This window comes from Trachurus japonicus, chromosome 7 (assembly GCF_045865225.1).
Source record: "Trachurus japonicus isolate A0001 chromosome 7, Traja_1.0".
NCBI classification, from domain to species: Eukaryota; Metazoa; Chordata; class Actinopteri; order Carangiformes; family Carangidae; genus Trachurus; species Trachurus japonicus.
This window is the reverse complement of record NC_140913.1, coordinates 25,724,210-25,741,088: the sequence shown is the minus strand read 5'-3', so window position 1 is coordinate 25,741,088 and position 16,879 is coordinate 25,724,210. Positions and strand designations below refer to the sequence as shown.

Here is a 16,879-nt window from a genome sequence, read left to right as displayed (position 1 = left end):
CGGGTGCCCACAGGAAAAAACATTGTGTTTTATACAACCAGAGTCTATCCATTAATGGAAAAGAAAAAATGATAGCTAATAACTTCCAACGCCTTCCCTGCCATAGCTTTCTCTTCTTCTCTGCACCTTCTCCTTTATTATTTATAGCTAAGATGTTATTAATAAGACCGGTAAGAGATGAGGACTTTTACCCTGACTCTGGAGTAAAACACATTTCCTTTTGGATTTTTAAAATAATTTTTGTGCTTTCATTACACGGAATGGAGAATTGAGGGGGCGAGAGATGTAACAAAAGCCCCCATGCTGGAGCAGACATTGCTCAGCATTTTGGCCCCCAAGCCATGGATGTGCTCTTTGACGCATATTTAAAGAGATAAAATGCATATGTTTTATGCAATATGTAAGCATTTTTTCTTTTTAAATATAAGAGTAAACACACATGCGAATAGATTACCACATCATATGTTGTCTCCATCATCATTAGAGAAAAAATATGAGTCATTTGGAAACAGAAATATGCCTTCAGGCTAAGTGCTTTTACTTAATTATCCCGCACCTGTCAAACTAATGACAGTAACTACGTCTCCTCGCTGTCACATGTAAATGCATGACGAATGTCGCTGCCTCCTTATCTGATATCATGCGTGTTCTGACCTACTGACCACATCATGTGACATCCTCCCCAGTGATGGGAAAACCCCAGCTTGGAGAACAAACCATGTGTGAGATATTGTGCTTATCGAGGGCTTATTAGCACCCAGGTCAGATCCAACAGAAAACAACCTAAGGAGAGTGCGCTAAAGTCATGCAGCTGTTTCATTACACAACAACAAGTACCATGAACAGCAATTAATTAGCAATCTACATCCAGACGGCCGAGTCCTTTGTTTTCCCCGAGCCCTGACAACTTGCCTCTTTACTAGTTCACACAGCTGTCTGCCAGTGGCCGATCTATACTGTGTGTGTGTGTGTGAGTATTCAAGAACATGTGTGTCTTTAAGTCTCTGAACATAGATTTTCTTCCATTTCATCCATAATTAAATGCAGCACATGGTTCAAAACCGTATAAAGGTCTCGAGTCGACACACTCTTTCAAAATGGCTTCTGTAAACGGAGAGAGAGCTGGATTTAAGGTCATGTGACGACAGCTCAGGGGCAACAGTCAGTAGCAGTCGGGCGGCAAATTAACTATTGAATATTAGTCATTGTGAAAGGTTGTTGTATTCAAAGAGAAACAACAGCCACGGCTCGGTTGTCACAGGCCACCAGACCACCAGGGAACCTGAAAGATACAAAGCAATCTGAATAATGTGACCCCAGTGAAATCATTCAGCCCCCACTGAGGCCCCCACCATCTGTGACATTATGGGTTATGTGTGGGTGGGTGGAGTGCTTGGCCTCCAGCTGAACTAGCTGTGCAGCTTCATTTCCTCTAAATCTTACTAATGTGATTGCTACAGTAACATGGGTTGGATTATTTAAAAAATCTACAAGAAGAACTGAAGGCACTCTGAATTTTGAAGATTTCAGATTCAGGCCCAAAAGCAAACTTTATGCAAAGTGGCGTTTCTTTCACGGAGAGGCAGATTATCTCTTTCTGGGAGGTTGCATGAGTGTGTGTGCTCTAATTTTGTATTTATTCTTTTCATGCTGAGTGACTCTTTCATTTCATCCCATTCCTGTCGAGCTATTTTAGGCATGCGCCAAGTTGCGTAAGATATCGAGGGTCTGATGTGAAGGATAATTGTTCAAAAGGCATCACATGCATCTTGAATTTATGATAAACACATTTGATCAAATGGGAAGAGAGCACTGGCTTGGCTCGACTACCTCTGAGTCACAGCTGACCTCTGCTCTGTCTGGACTGGATTTCAGCTGAAAATGTGTACTGGAACATTTAGAGAACAAGGGGCATAGTATTTTATTAGATCCATCAGACAGAGCATTACTGTAGTCAGAAAGCTGAGCTGAGATGGTGGACTTGTTTCAATTAGAGATAATGTGCAGCTTTGTTCCTGAACTCTTGCTACTCTATGGTAATTCACCCCTGCTGAAATGGACTTGGGGCTCCCACAGTCATAATGGTCTCATTTTGGCCAAGGTTTAATAGGATTACAGGGGGGGATACTGATGGCCACATTGCTTCTTATTTACCACTAAAGGATGAGATACTGTGTGGAACTTGTTCTGAGCCAAACCTAAGAGTATATTTAATCGCATAAGCACAATAATTCATTATTATTACTATTATAGAACGGTCGTGATGGTAATTCCTGCTATTATTCATTAAATGAGCTCAATGCTGATAAAACTTTCACAAAACCCTCTAAAGTCTTTGGCTGAATGTAAATGAAAATACTGAGCTGAGGGACTGCCGGTGGCTCCACAGCACTACTTCGTTCACACTGTGGTCTTTTCAGCTGCTGCATCTCTCAACGCTGTGTTCTGAGCCATGTTGCATAAAGATATCCCGCCCTGTATCTCTCCAACATCACTCGCGCTCATATAGAGTCAGCGTACAGGTCCCGCGGCTGAACAGATTTTAGCCGTCATGCACAGTCAGATAAACGCCAAGTGCGTGGCAGAGACGGATTTCTGCAAGGTAGCCCTATCCTACAGTATACTGTAGTTGCAAAACACTCCCTTCCTTTGTCGTTTCGTGGTACAGAGCCAAGACACTGACAAAAGCTCTGGCAAACCCCGAAAAAAGAAGCGCACGGTGCAAAACATGTGCCAGAGCAAGATTCTGAAACTCTTGACCAAAAGCCTTTGAGTCTCCTGCCAAAATGCATCAGCGGGGAGCGTGCCGAGCTGCTGTCAGGTGGAGCAAATGTACTTGACAGTGATTAAAACAGTAAAGTCAACTTACAACGCACTGACTGCATAATGAAGATACTGTATGTATTATCCCCTTGTTTGGGTCGCTGTAGAACATCGTCTAATGCAATAGGAGGCTTCTGTTAATGGTGGCTCTGGGCAAAGACTGAAACTGTGTGTAGACGTTACTTGATGAAGCACCATTTTATTCCCTTCTAAGGTGAACTGGAGAAATCTATATTTTTTCCAGGTCAGCACAGTGACTTTAAAGGTACACTGTGTAGGAATTACTCCCATCTAGCGTTGCGGTTGTATATCGCAAGCAACTCAATCGTATTTTTCATGCTGCATTCACGTGAAATTGGGCAGATGGCAGACGGACGACAGCTGCTGCATGTAACGGCTGAAGCCTCTATGTAAACAAGTGGTCGTCAGTACGAGGCAAAACAATACAAGTGACAATATGTTGTCATGGCGATGTGGTATTGTTTACCTGACCCACGTTTTACCGGCTTTCTCTCGACTTCTGTGACTAAAATGACATCTGGTTTGTTACCGACGGCCGTCTGCCCGACTGCAGGTGAATGCAGCATCAGTGTAACGCTCCATTCCTCCTCACTGCGTTACCGCGGTGACTTTCCACAGACGCCACCTCCACCTGAGCCGACAGCTCCGGTGTCTCCGCTGAGTTTCCGTGGTTTCCTACCGTCACGCTGCCACTGAACGTAAAAACATGGCGACACCACATGGCAGCAGCACCGAGCTTACCCGCTCCATGGAGATATGAATGATATGAACGGCTAATTCAGAGCTGAAAGGAACACTTCAGTTTGTTGATTACTGATTAATGAAAAACGTACTTTTGAACCAAATAATCGATTTTCGTGAATAGACATCAGGAGAAGTTACACAATGTCCCTTTAACCTTTACTCTGCACCAACAAACAACAGAGTGAATGACATTTACACATTCACTTGGATCTGACTCAGAACTGATCTGCAACACAGTCAGAACAACTGATTATGCAACTGTTCAGGACGGGACCTTTACTGAGGCATCAGCCCCGCGTTCAGCATTCAGGGCTGCACAAAAACCCTGAATGCAAAAACATAAATAATACAAGTAACCGCAAGAACAGAGACTGACCATCAATCACAGACGTCAACATGGCAATTAGACTTTTTTTTTACGCTGACAAAATGCAAGTGTGCATGAGGAAATCCTGCTGGTGACAGTGGTGGTCAGAGGGCAGCCACTCAGATAAGGATGTCAAAATCATCTCGCTGAGGAGAATTAGAGAAAGGCCTCTCCCTCATATATGCCATTGTGTTCCTGACCCAAAGGGCAGTCCGGAGAGGCTCATTGACAAAACCTGCTTGTGTAGATAAAACAATGCTGATTCTCACCTGCCCGCTGAATGTGACTCAGCTATTATCAGGAGGGGTCCTTGAAAAAGAGGTGGGAGGCGCTGGGGTTTGAATGCTGAGAGAGGAGCTGCAGGGATCATTTACAGCCAGTTGCCATACATCCTCCCTCTCTGCCCCCCTTAGCACAACCCCTCTCCCTGTCCCCTGATAGGTCGTTTAATCATTCTGTCACAGAGATAGTGACCCAATCTGCATGTAAGGCTGAGAGGAGAAAGAGGAGGGGGCTTCTGCAGAACGGCAGATAGGCCACAGACATCCTTGTTTTAAAATATGTAGAGAGTGAGATATGAAATCACTTCTCCTGTCACCCAGACTCGTCCATTGTGATTGTATTAAAGCAGTTTGGCAATGGTGCCGTGTTAGATGAGAAAGTCGATGCTAATCTCATGTGTGTCCATTTAATGTGAAGTGCAACCAGCTGCTGATTAGCTTAGCTTTAAAGCCGCAACTATTCGTCAATTAACTGATAAATAAAATTAAATTATATGATGTGAATGTGAATGAAGAAATGCCAAATATTAGCTGGTTTCAGCTTCTCGTGTATGTGTTGATCTGCTTCTTGTCTTCACCACACGTGATAAAAAGTGAAATTTATTTTGGATAGCTAGTGGAGATTTTGTACCAGTTAATTGAGAAAAATAATCAGTAGCTTAGCACAAAGACTGCAAACAGAGGGAACAGCTAGCTTGGTTCTGACCTAGGGGAGACAAAATCCACCTTACAGCACCTCTAAAGCTCAATAATTAACACATTTCTTCTAATTTGCATAATCTGTGCAAAGGCCAACAACAAGTAAAGAGGGTTTTACAGGGACATGGTGAATTGTTTTTACACTTCAGAGCTATAAAGTGTAAATTAGTGAGCTTCAGAGGAGCTGGTAAGAAGATTTGGTTGTTACCACTGGACACAGCCAGGTTAACAGCTTCCCTCAGATAACTAGCTGCTGGTTATACAGTACAGAAGCACTGAATCTACATTAACAGACATGAGGGTGGTGTTGATCGTCTCATCCAACTCTCTGTCAGAAGTGCATTTCCCCAAAAATGAAACGATTCCTTTTAAACTAACTACTGGTTTGATGTGTGACTTCCTATAAAGAAAATGACATGGTAAACTCAAAGGTTTATGCTGTAAAATTGTAGGAATTACTCAAAACATCCCCGGTATGATGAAACACAGTGAAAATCATTTCACTCATTCTCCACAGCGAGAATGTTAGCCTGCTCAGTGCTTCGCTCTCTGACCATCACCAATCCTCTCCTCCACAACAACAAAAAAAAAATCTGGCATGTTTTTCTCCTTCTAAAGATTAAAAAAAAAAGAAGTGAAGAACATGCCCCGTCAGCACAGTGGGATGCTCAGACTGGTGATAGCGTCTGACCGTTTAACACCGAAGCTCTCTGACTCTCTCTGGCCAGCCTGCCAGCAGCAACACACCATTACATGGGCTGGGGCCAGGACTGGGAAAGCTCAGCTCTCACCTGGAGTGAGAAGCTGGCAGCAGCTGAGCAATCACAAAAAGATAGTTGTGTTAATGTGTCAGAGGGTAAAATCACTGACTCATTCACAGGGTCCAGTGCAATTGGCTCTGTCTTCTGTTTCTGCTTGTGGAATTCAACCTAAGCCGAGAGATCGTATATTACAATCTAATGAAGCAGCGGGGAGCAGGAAAACAGTGGTTATATAGGTGAAAGAGGGTGCACACAGTGAGGGAGACACAATTTAGACAGCTACACACTGAGAATAAGCCTCTTTTCTCTCGCCTCTTCTTCTTTGAGCAGTTCCAGCATTTGGGCACCAGCTGGCCTCTTGGAGGGAGGAAACAGGAAAAAGAAATAAGACTGGTGAACTTCAAAGCATCCTCTCATTTTTCTGGTTATGTATGAGGAACTTGGAGAGTATTTCTCAGTGTGAGAGCCACTGGGAGCGGCGTGCCTGAGGTACAGACTTAATGAGCCTGTCTGAATGTTTTAGAGCCTGACAAAAAAAAAAAAGCATCTTCAGAGCATGCTCAGTATCACACAGCCTCCTGCTCCCTGGATATTGGAGAAGTAAACACGTATGCAGGTACAGTGCAGCTGAATATACAGTACACATCCACATCCAGTGATCCCACTCACGGCCTCCAAACAAACCCTGTTTGTTTACTATACTTTGAAACCTGAGTGGTCACATGACCTCTCCAAATAAAACCCATTGACTATCCCTGGTAATCACCACCACAGTGACTCTGGGGAAAATAAAATAAAAACCTGATTTAGACGTCATGATGTGACTTCAGGACACAAAGCCCGGTGAAGACAGAGGGACAGATGATTCACTTTGTGCGTAATGTAAAAAAAAAAAAAAAAATTGTGTTTGGGTTTGTTTTGAGGTTCACACCGGGCCAAAATCCTCAGGCTCCCAACAAAAACACCTTTGCTATTTTTAGTCGGTGTGTTGTAACGATTTTGAATTAAACTTGATCTAATGAAAACTCTCTGGTGCTAATGATGCAGGAGACCAGGAGTCAGCACATTAGGCAGCAAGAGGTAGCCAAAGATAGGTTTTGTCCTTGGTACTGTTACCTCAGTGCTGCCTGTGGTATAGGTCCCATGAGAGACAGCAGAAAAAAAGAGCATCCTGCAGCACTTTATAAAATCCCCACCCCTCCACTCTCCACGCTCCTCAGCACAACTGTCAGCCTCTCTTTACGTCCTGCTACTCTCTCTCAAAACACAAAGAGCTCCGTCCTATGTGCCTGCTTTGTTGCATTGTGGATATAATACAGCTCACCTGAGGTATTTTTAGTGTAGTAGTGTACTGTCTTTTCTTTTTTCTTTTTTTTTTTGGCTCCACTTCACTGTTTCCTGGTGTTGAGGGAGGCTGTGAGAGACACCGCTGTAGCTACAGGGGTAAGCAGAGCATCTGTCAGCAGGGCAGCCTCCTGGACATTCTCCAGGAAAGAAGTGCTACACCCACAAGGCAAGCTAAATGAGGCATGATCAATGAGAATAATCTAGATACACAGCTACACCACCGAACCCCCTTCTAAAAAAAAAAAAAAAATCCATGCAGCTGTCCCTGATGTGAAATTATAAACAGATTGCATACAGTTTGCATGAAGACACTAGCTGGATCCAGGAGAAGCTCGGTATTTTCTTTCACGTACCTTATGAGTAAAGTTTGGACCACATGCACCAGGAAGTAACATGCACACAGCCTGAACAGTGTATTATGGTATAAATCAATAAGCAATAAAAGAATGAAAGTCAGTCTGCAGCCAATCGTAATCCACAAAAATATCTCCAAGTGTATTTTAAAATTCCTTACAGGAGGTGTTCAAGCAAAGCTGAGAGGAGAGTTGAAACACACCCTTACCAGCACTACCGTAATTCCGTAATCCTGTTCTCCACAACAAGCTAACCCATTCACCAAAGAGGCACTTAGGGTTAATGTAACAGTGCCTTAAATACCGTCCCTCGACCGCTCTCCCATCAGCACCAGAAACTGCAGTCCTCCTCGCACTGTTTCCACTGCAGCACTACTTGTTCTCCCATAGACACACACACACACACTCTCTCACACACATACACATGCTCACTCATTCTCCCTGTGCCTACCCCCACCTCTGTTTCTCTCAATCCCCTCCTCCTCCTCCTCTCCCTCACTCTCTCTCTCTCTCTCTCCACTATTTCTGTCTCTTTCACTGGAAGGATCCCCCTCCCCTCCTCCCCCCCCTCCCCCCTTGTTCCCTTCCCCATCGCTTTCTCGTCATCTTCCATCTCTCCCCTCCGCTCCGGCACTCACTGCCCGGCCGTCTGATTTGCGATGCTGCTCACAAGGTGCTGTATGCAGCAATCTGTGCCCCAGCCCAACGCATAAGGGGCAAATTCCAAAAGCATCCATGTGCTCTAACTGTCCGACCGGCACCCTCCATCATCAAACAAGCACTGCTGCCTCCACGGGGCTCTGATATGTTCCTGAGCTTTACATGGCTGCAAGTGCATGAAAAAAACAGTGGGTGTAAATTAGTAAAACGAAAATGACACATTGTAGATGAGACCTCTGGATAATGGGACAAAGACCAGAAGAAGCATGTCATTTGCTGAGTGCTTACGGCAGCAAGCAGCCTGCTGCTGAGTCTCCCTCCCTCTCTCTCTCTTTCCCTCTCGCCATCTACATCCATTTATCTGAATTATGTCTTTGGACTTGCACCACTCCCACTGTCATCAAGGAAGATTTTAATCTTATGACCACGACACAAATACCTGCAGGATATATAGTATATGACTCAACCGTGTATATCTGTGTACTGGAGTTTTTTGGTGTGATGTAAAATATCTCAGAAAGTTTCTCTTTTTTCATGCTGCTTTATTTAAGCTTCTGAGGGTTTGGGAACTGGTCCTGTCACTAAAATCACGAAAAAAAAGACTTAAGAAAGAAAAAATCATAAATACTTCCACTGCTAAATCGTCAGCGATGCCACCCAGACCCCTAATCTCCCTGCTTTTTCCCCCCCTTCATTGCAGGCACATTACTGTATGAATCTGCTTGTTTAATGACATGACGTGGTGACGCAGTCGTTGGCTTAACACCAACACTGAACCAGACAGTTTGGAGCCCTCCGGGTATTAGTGTGTGTCACCGAGAATCCTCATCGTCCCCTAAGTGAATCACCCTCCTTATTGGCCAGCAATGAGCACTTGAACCAGAAATCAATAAGGTCTCAATCAGTAAAAATGGAAGGGAGAGGAGAGACAGGATGAGAAAAGAGAGATGACTCTTTGCTATCTTAAAATACACAACTGAACAAAGAAGATCGCAATATGTTCTCTGTCTGTGGCAAAAACCATTTATCCATTATGTCCAGGTGGTAATATGTGGAAGGTGGTTCTGAATTAGAAGTGATCTCGTAATTATAAGAGCGATGAAGGTGTCGTGGTAATACGCACATGAAGAAAAATGACACAAGAGCAGCACTGTATGTCTTGTTACGCATTTCATTTGTCTTCCAGAACGTGCTGGACCGTTACAAACTCACGAAATAAAGGTTAGGAGTAATTCTGTATCTTTCTTATTATAAAGATCAACATTCTGTTAGTCTGTCTCTCTGAACTCCCTCACACATCTGTGGCTCCCAGTCCAAAGCCCTCTCCTCCCTGTTGACATAAATCTTTAATAACTAGTTGAAAATACACATGGTTTCATATTCATAAAGGCTCGGTAGGATCCTACAAACACTGCCCAACCCTGGTTTGAACAAATGTTATTCATACAGGAGTCAGTGGTGAATTTATTGGGGACTAGTTTAACCCGTGAATGGATCTATATTTGCTGCACGTGTGCATTTACAGCAGCAGGTGAATGCAGTGGACAGGTGTAATACGGGTCAAATGTGCTCATCGCAGGGACGGACAGTGTCATCCAGTGAACCGCTGGTTTGGCACACGGGTGTGGGTTTTTTTTGGGAGGGGGGGACAAAAACCCCCTCTATGGTATCGGAAGAATAATTGAAACCAGACTTTGGCTACACAGACAAATCCTTGTTTGCAGGATCAGTTGATTGTTGATTTTGGTCTTTTCACGGGATTTGCTGACAATAAGAAGAAAAAAAAACACAGAACATCAGCTTTAGGATCACAGAAACAGATCCAAAGCCAGAGGGTGGCTGCTCCAGCTCTCTGCCTCCATATTGTTTTGTGTATAGGGTGAAAGTAAAATGGCAGACCACCACTGCTATTTAGACAAAATAAAGCGGATTTCTTCTATTGTCTCTATAGCGACTATAACAATAATAGCATTTCTGCTATAGAGCTAGTGAACCCTGTATCCCGTCTCTACATTGTAAGAGATATCTCACAGCCCAGTGCCCTGACACCCAGGCTGGACTGATTCACTGTCTGAGTGGGAACAGGATATTGATCCAACTGAGATTCATAGCATGCTGGGTAAACCCATGGTGAGCAACACTGGCACCTGTCCCATGAGACATGAGACACACTGTCAATTCTCTCGTCGGGGTTTTGTATTGCTGACTACACCACACACGCTAATCATCTCGTAATGATCAGCATCATTTCATTGAGTAAAAAAGTACCACAAAAAAAAAAAAAACACTCCTCCAGACCTCACTTTGAACTAAACAGGCCAAGGCTCCAGAGAGATTTAGTGCAACTTACAATACATATTTAATAAGGCGGGCGTGTTGTGGAGACTAACTGCATGGAGCTCACAGCCATGTGCTAAAGCCGTTCAGTCAATGACGTTGAGAAGCCATTAAAATGCGTTGCCCTACCCAGCTTTTACCACCAAAAATCACATGTAATGCCACGTGCGTGTGTGCAGTGATTAAAGTCACACAGCATTCTTAAACAGGGGTAACAGTGTTTCTGAGACGGCAGTGAAAGCCAGAAAAGAGGAAAAAGGGGCAAGGATGACTAAGAAAAAAATAGACTGTGATGCTTCTTTTCTCTACACAGGAACCAAACAAAAAACTGAAAAAAAAACAACACCCACATTTGCATAAAAAAGATGGAGCACACATGCAGAAACATATGACAGCATCTGGCGTTTGACTGTACCAAGTATCAAGATTTATGTCTGCGATGGCTTTAAACATGAAGCAGTGAAGCGTTGTCGCTGCCTCCACCCCCCGATCTCAAATTCTCTTTGGTGGCTGCTGCCTTCATGTATGTGCGGTAAATGTACAACGCTGTGGCAGCCAGTCAGGGATTAGATCTGATTCTGTCTTGAGTTGCAGTGCTGTAGATGTGAGGTGGTGCAACAATGCACTACTTTGTATTTTATTGTGTTGGCCTAATTTTTTTTTTAGATCTGGCAGTGAGAGTGAGAGGGAAACCTCTCTGCTCGGGCCGTGTTTCCATAAAGTGTTTTCACACTGCTGCTACGAAAAGGCCAGAATCACAGTGCTCCAACTGATAGTGCAGGTTAAAATGACAATTTAGACCAACGGGCAACTGAGCTGATATCAATTTCAATTTAACATGTAGCCTGATAGATTGTACAAATCAATATACACAAGTATTCATAAACTATAACTATACCACCTGAGACAAGCATATAATAAATTCTTTCAACACCAATGAAGGCCACTTTCTTAAAACGATGTATATAATAAGACCTATGAGCAATGTGAAACGTTTAGCCATGTAATCACTGGAAATTTAATTTTATCATCGATTCAGTCATTTGAGAAGCAAATATTTCATTTGATTGTCCCTGCAATCGATTGATTGATCGTTATAATCATGCTCCAGTTGTGTAAAGCCTTTTAGAGCAGCTGATTCTATATTATTCAAAAATATGTTACATAATATGGAAGAATTTGAATTGAGTTCAAATATGAAGAACATACCAAATAAAAAGCTTTCTCTCGTTACCATCATCTATATCTAATCAAGTGAAATGCATATATGCACTCATTTAATCCACTGACCTAAAGATCCAGTTGATATTTACCTCATTGTTTCAGTTTAAAGGACTCTGCCTTCACTGTTCAGGTGAACTATCCCTAGTTACTGTATATAGTCTTTCCATAAAAAGCCTGTAATCTACCTGCTCCAACACCAAACAGCAGATGGACAAAGTTAGCAGCTAGTTGGAGGACAGAGGGACCGAAGCATGTAGACACCAAAACAGAGATAAAGAAGCTTGAATATTGGGTTTACATTTACAAGGTGCCCAGAAACACAACCCCGAATTAATATCAATGTCACTTCATATCTGTTAGATGTGTAAATAAGCAGCCATTTGCAAATTAGCAACCAGCAAATTTCCCATGTCAACTTGATAATGTCAGTTTATAAGGGATTTCCTCTGTCTCATAAATGGCCTGAAATATGTTAATACTAGTTTTTAAAAAAAGGTATAAAAAGAAGGAGTTTCATGAGCTTTATTCATGATGTAAAGTATTATCTTAATGGAATAGGAGGATTCTTTTTTGCCTTATTCATCTGTGGCGGTGACTCACTGAAAACCAGAGATAAGGCCAAATCTTCAGTTGTTCTGGAAAAACCATATGTCTACAATACATTATAGCATCACGATACATTTAGTTGGACTACAATCTCTAATATTGCTGCATATTCAGACAACTAATTGTGCACCACGAGTCCCCAGGGGCATGAATTCTCATTCAGTGATACTGAGCTGATCAATGTTAATAACGATAAGGCTGACATGGGGCAGCGAGGGGCTGAATAATGGCAGATGGTTGTACTAACGGAGCCGGTATAAAAGCAGCGGGGCCAGAAACCGTCCTCTTCCAGGCGTGGCTGTTGTCCGCTGGGGTTTATTAGCTTTCTGTAGCCCCTCAGGCACTGGAGCTTCCATCACTCATGGAAATGACTCTGATTAATCAGCTGAGTGCTGGAGTGTGCAGGGGTACGCTGGAGACCGGCGCACAAAGAGCCGGTCCTACAGTAAATCATGCTTGCTCACAGTGGGCTGCACCTTCATCTTCACCACGCCTTCCCCTGCTCACTACACACTGCAGTGCCCCGCCCCCCCCCCCTCCTCCTCCTCTTCCTCCTCGTCCTCTTCCTCCCCCAGCACATGCAACGCTTCTTCTATAAAAACAGATGGGGGGAGTGCAGGGAAAACCCAACACACAATGTTTCATGCTGCTGACATCTAGTGGAGTCCACACATGTGATTACGCAAGGCTCTGATCTACAGTATTTACCCAGACTGTAGTACGCCGCCGATTGCCGGAAAATATGAAAAACCCCAATTCTCCAGATTTAGATCAAGTATCTACTACTCAATTAATGATACTCAGCACTTATCTTTTCAGGTCAATTAGTGCTGCTGTAGCCCACAGCTCATCGAGTGCAATATTATGGGACAGTTTGAGAAAGCATCCAGCCATAGACGGTCTAACATCTGGGCCATGCCTTCAGTGGAAAGTCTTGGTTTCTGAGACAATGAGGGATGGTGATATTTCTGAGAGGGGAGCTGCAGAGGATGGAGGCATGTAACAATGTGCAGTGATCTGTCTCCTTTTAAAAAGGACGGTCACAGCAATGACACTGGACTGCTCTGATGAAGAATCCCCCTGCTCCTGCTCCAGCTCCTCCTCCTCCTCCGCCCCCCCCCCCTCCTTTTTTCCTCCCTATCTCCCAGCCTTCAAGTTCACAGTAGAAGCTCAGAGTCTCCACAGACACACGATGGATACACTTACAGCCAGAATCTCGAATCTTGGAAAGTAGCTGGAGGAAATCACAGTGGGAACGCTGTCAGTCGGAAACCCTGAAAGAGAAAGACACTGTGGTGAGGGCTTAAGTTCAGGCTTCCAGTCAAGGAAACATCTGTGCTGAAAGTATCTCCTTAAAAGATGATTTTAAACTTTTACTGAAGCTTAATCCTCTTGGATTATGCACACCAACACAGTTTGACTGATTTGAAAGTAGCTAGAATAGTGTGTGTATCATTTCGAGATAATCCACTACATTAAATCTCACTCCTCACACACCTAGCGAGTGATTAGCATTTCCAAATTAAAACTATTAAACGTGGGTAAAAACAAATTAAAACTTTCGATTTGCACAATACAGCAGAAATTGTTTGCGAGCCAGGGGAAGAGTATTGATAGCTGTCTCTCTCTCTCACACATAAACAAGCTGATAGACGCCGGCAGCCAAATGTTTTGATCCACCGAGCTGCAGGACGAATGAATTATCACTGGCAGCTATCCGTTGCACATGACAGCTCCCCAGTTATTGAATTAATTCATTGTCATTACCGTGTCCTAATGACTCTCTTTGGAAAAATAGCTGTGAATCAACATTTCAATACCTGAGAGAGCTTTTTCTGAACCACCTTTTGAAGTTCAGTCCTCCTGGGTCAACTGAGCTTTTGAGTTCACAAAACCAGTTGTTTCCAGGGTCGACCACTGAAGAGGAGTTCATGAGTCATTTATGAATATTTTAGCAGAGGAGGTGTTTTATTGAACCAAAACAACAGGCAGGTTTTGACAAATGAGCAACACCGACATGCTGCTGTTACACAAATAACAGACTGAGAACCAAGCAACGCTAAATTTCAAGGAAACCAAAATGAGCTATAAAGATTTGTGAACGGCTCTCATAGTGAGATATTAGATGTTGGTGTTTAAACTCCAGTCTGACTTGACTGTAAAACAAAGATTTGAATGTTAATGGCTTGGCTTGACATTTTAAAATGTTTGCTCCATTGCTTTCTTGCCAGTTATTTGACAAGAAGACTGATACTAACTACGCTGTCTCTATGCTAAATATGACGCTACAGCTAGCAGCCACTTAGCTTAGCCTAGCACACTGACTGAACAGGGGGAAGCAGCTAGCCTGGCCCTTCCAGCAGCTCCAAATCTCACTCTTTATGCATTTATTTACTCATTATTAGCCATGCAGATCTGGGATGGCCAATTCTGACATTAGATGAGAGTGGGCTACACCCTGGACAGTTGAGATATACAACCTTTCCCGCTCATGTTCATACCTAACAGGCAATTCAAAGTCACTGATCAACCTAACATGCATGTGTTTAGATTGTGGGAACAGGCCAGAGGAAACACATGCAGACACAGAAACGTTGAGGCCGGCCAGCAGGTTTCAACCCAGAACCCCTTCTGCTAACACATCATACAGTATCTTGGCTGAGGCTCCGTATCTAGAGCACGTAGTCTCCTCATGTAACTCTCAGGAGGTAAACAAATAAGTGTTTCACCATATGTCTACCTGTTTTTTTAGGCCACAACAATCTGAGCTGAGTCACTTCCTTAGCTCCACGCTTGCAGATCACAATTTTGCTGATGAGAGACTTGACAAACTTTTATGATGGGGCAAATTCCATCTGTGCTTTTCCACAGACCTTTGAGGATTTTCTATTTGTGGCCTAATTTCCTTCACCTATTTTGGCAAAACAATCAATTTCATGACTCACTGGACTTAATTGCTTTATTGTAATTGTATCATGAATGACATCCACTGGGAGAGATAACCATCTTCAATTTGTGCACTTCAGTGAAGGAAAACTGTTTAAATCTGCCTCCGCCACAACAGTTTTTCGTCTGTGAGTTATGTGTATTAACCATAGATTTTACTTCTCTAGATATGGTAAAGTGTTCATTTTCTCACTGGCATAGCTATTAAAGCAACACCCTTGAGATCAATTCATCATTTTCCCTTGCTGGTGCCATAAAATCTATGCTGAAAAAAACAAACATTGTGAAGATACAGTACTGAGAGGAATCCTTTTCTATACCTTGTGTTCATGACCTTTTTAATGTGAACACACCCAGCTCAAAGCATTTCTAGACAACAGGACGACTGATGAAAAATCTCAGCACAAGACTAAGGAATAATTTCATGGTACAGCGAAGAGAGTAGACCGGGGAACTCCAGGTTATTACACAATGAAGTACCTGCAGTCCTCATAGAAACACTATGAAACTGTCAAAGTGAGTTGTTTGCAGGGAGCTGAAGGCCTGCAGTGACAAGGAGAAAAGCTTCAACACTGCTTCACATTGCAGCACTCCAACAATACACGTGGCATTTTCTTTGTTTCCAATAGAAAGGTCAAATAGCAAGGGCTGAATGCAAAATCTGACAATAAAAAACACTCAATCAAACCTGATTCAAATCCCGATCCTTAATGTAAATCATATCGTCTGTTATAGGCCTACATCTTATGCAATACCATCATTTGAAGGGCAATGTAAAAGCTTTAACATGAGGACAAATATAAGGTCAAATCCCAATTGAAGAAAAAAAAAAGAGAAAATCTTGAATGATCATAAATTGGCTTGCTGACAGTGGCGACAGGGCCTGATGTGCAGATTCTTAGATACAATCATGTTAAGGGGAATTGCCTCTTGGTGAACATAATTGGATCTTTCCCACACCTATTTATGTCCCCGAGGGACCAGACTATGCAGAGGAAAAGACAATCTAATGAAGACCCTGTCCTTTGGTTTCCATTACAAGTCAGCGTCACTGAACCATGCTGGCAGAGGAGTTCTATCGAAATGAACTTTGATAAGCCAAATCACTAAAGGTCAGGTTGAAGGTGTTACCAGAGAGGAATGAATGTCGACTTTTTTTTCCCATTCGCCACAGGTCTGACAGCTTTAAATTGGTGCAATTGTTCTGAATTACGCTAAAACACAGTCTCTGCAACCGTTCATCAACATTACAAACCTGAAACCTTGATGTGAGTTTTATTGCAGGACAGACTCACAAAATCATTTTGGCTGTCACCTCACTGGAGTATTGTGATGGAGTAGTTTAATTAATGTCTGAGGCTGATCTTTAGCATCACTTTATTGTAAGTAATCGGATATTATAAGAAAACACTGTATTGTGACGGAGCAATTTTGGTTATTTCCCCATGTCAAATTTTTGTCTCTTACTTTCTTCTCACTGGTTCAAAGTGGCTGCAACTCTGACAATGAGCACACACTTATGTGCACCAATTAGTATTCATTGGGTAAGATGGTGGAGTTGCTGCCAAATTAGTGATTTTCTTGCTAGATCTGGTGACATTTAAGAGCCCTTTAACAAAAAAACAACAAATCTAGTGGGAAAAATATCTCAGTGACCCTCATGTGGCTCCTGGATCGACGGTGTGAAATGTGCTCCCACTGTCTAAATTT

At 42.9% G+C, this 16,879-nt stretch overlaps 1 protein-coding gene across 6 annotated transcripts in view; it reads right to left on the bottom strand.

The window, feature by feature from the left end:
• The window catches only part of LOC146984888 (synaptotagmin-2-like), a 60,209-nt gene that overhangs the window by 21,021 nt on the left and 22,309 nt on the right, over window positions 1-16,879 (bottom strand). For 3 of the 6 annotated variants that reach the window (XM_085782457.1, XM_085782461.1, XM_085782459.1), the window contains one exon: window positions 13,430-13,497. The exons of 1 other annotated variant lie outside the window; for it this stretch is intronic. The gene's annotated coding sequence lies outside the window, so the exon portion shown is untranslated. Of the gene's footprint in view, window positions 1-7,605; window positions 7,837-13,429; window positions 13,498-16,879 lie in introns of those variants that run through there. 2 more of the 6 variants (XM_085782460.1, XM_085782462.1) reach the window with 1 other exon arrangement.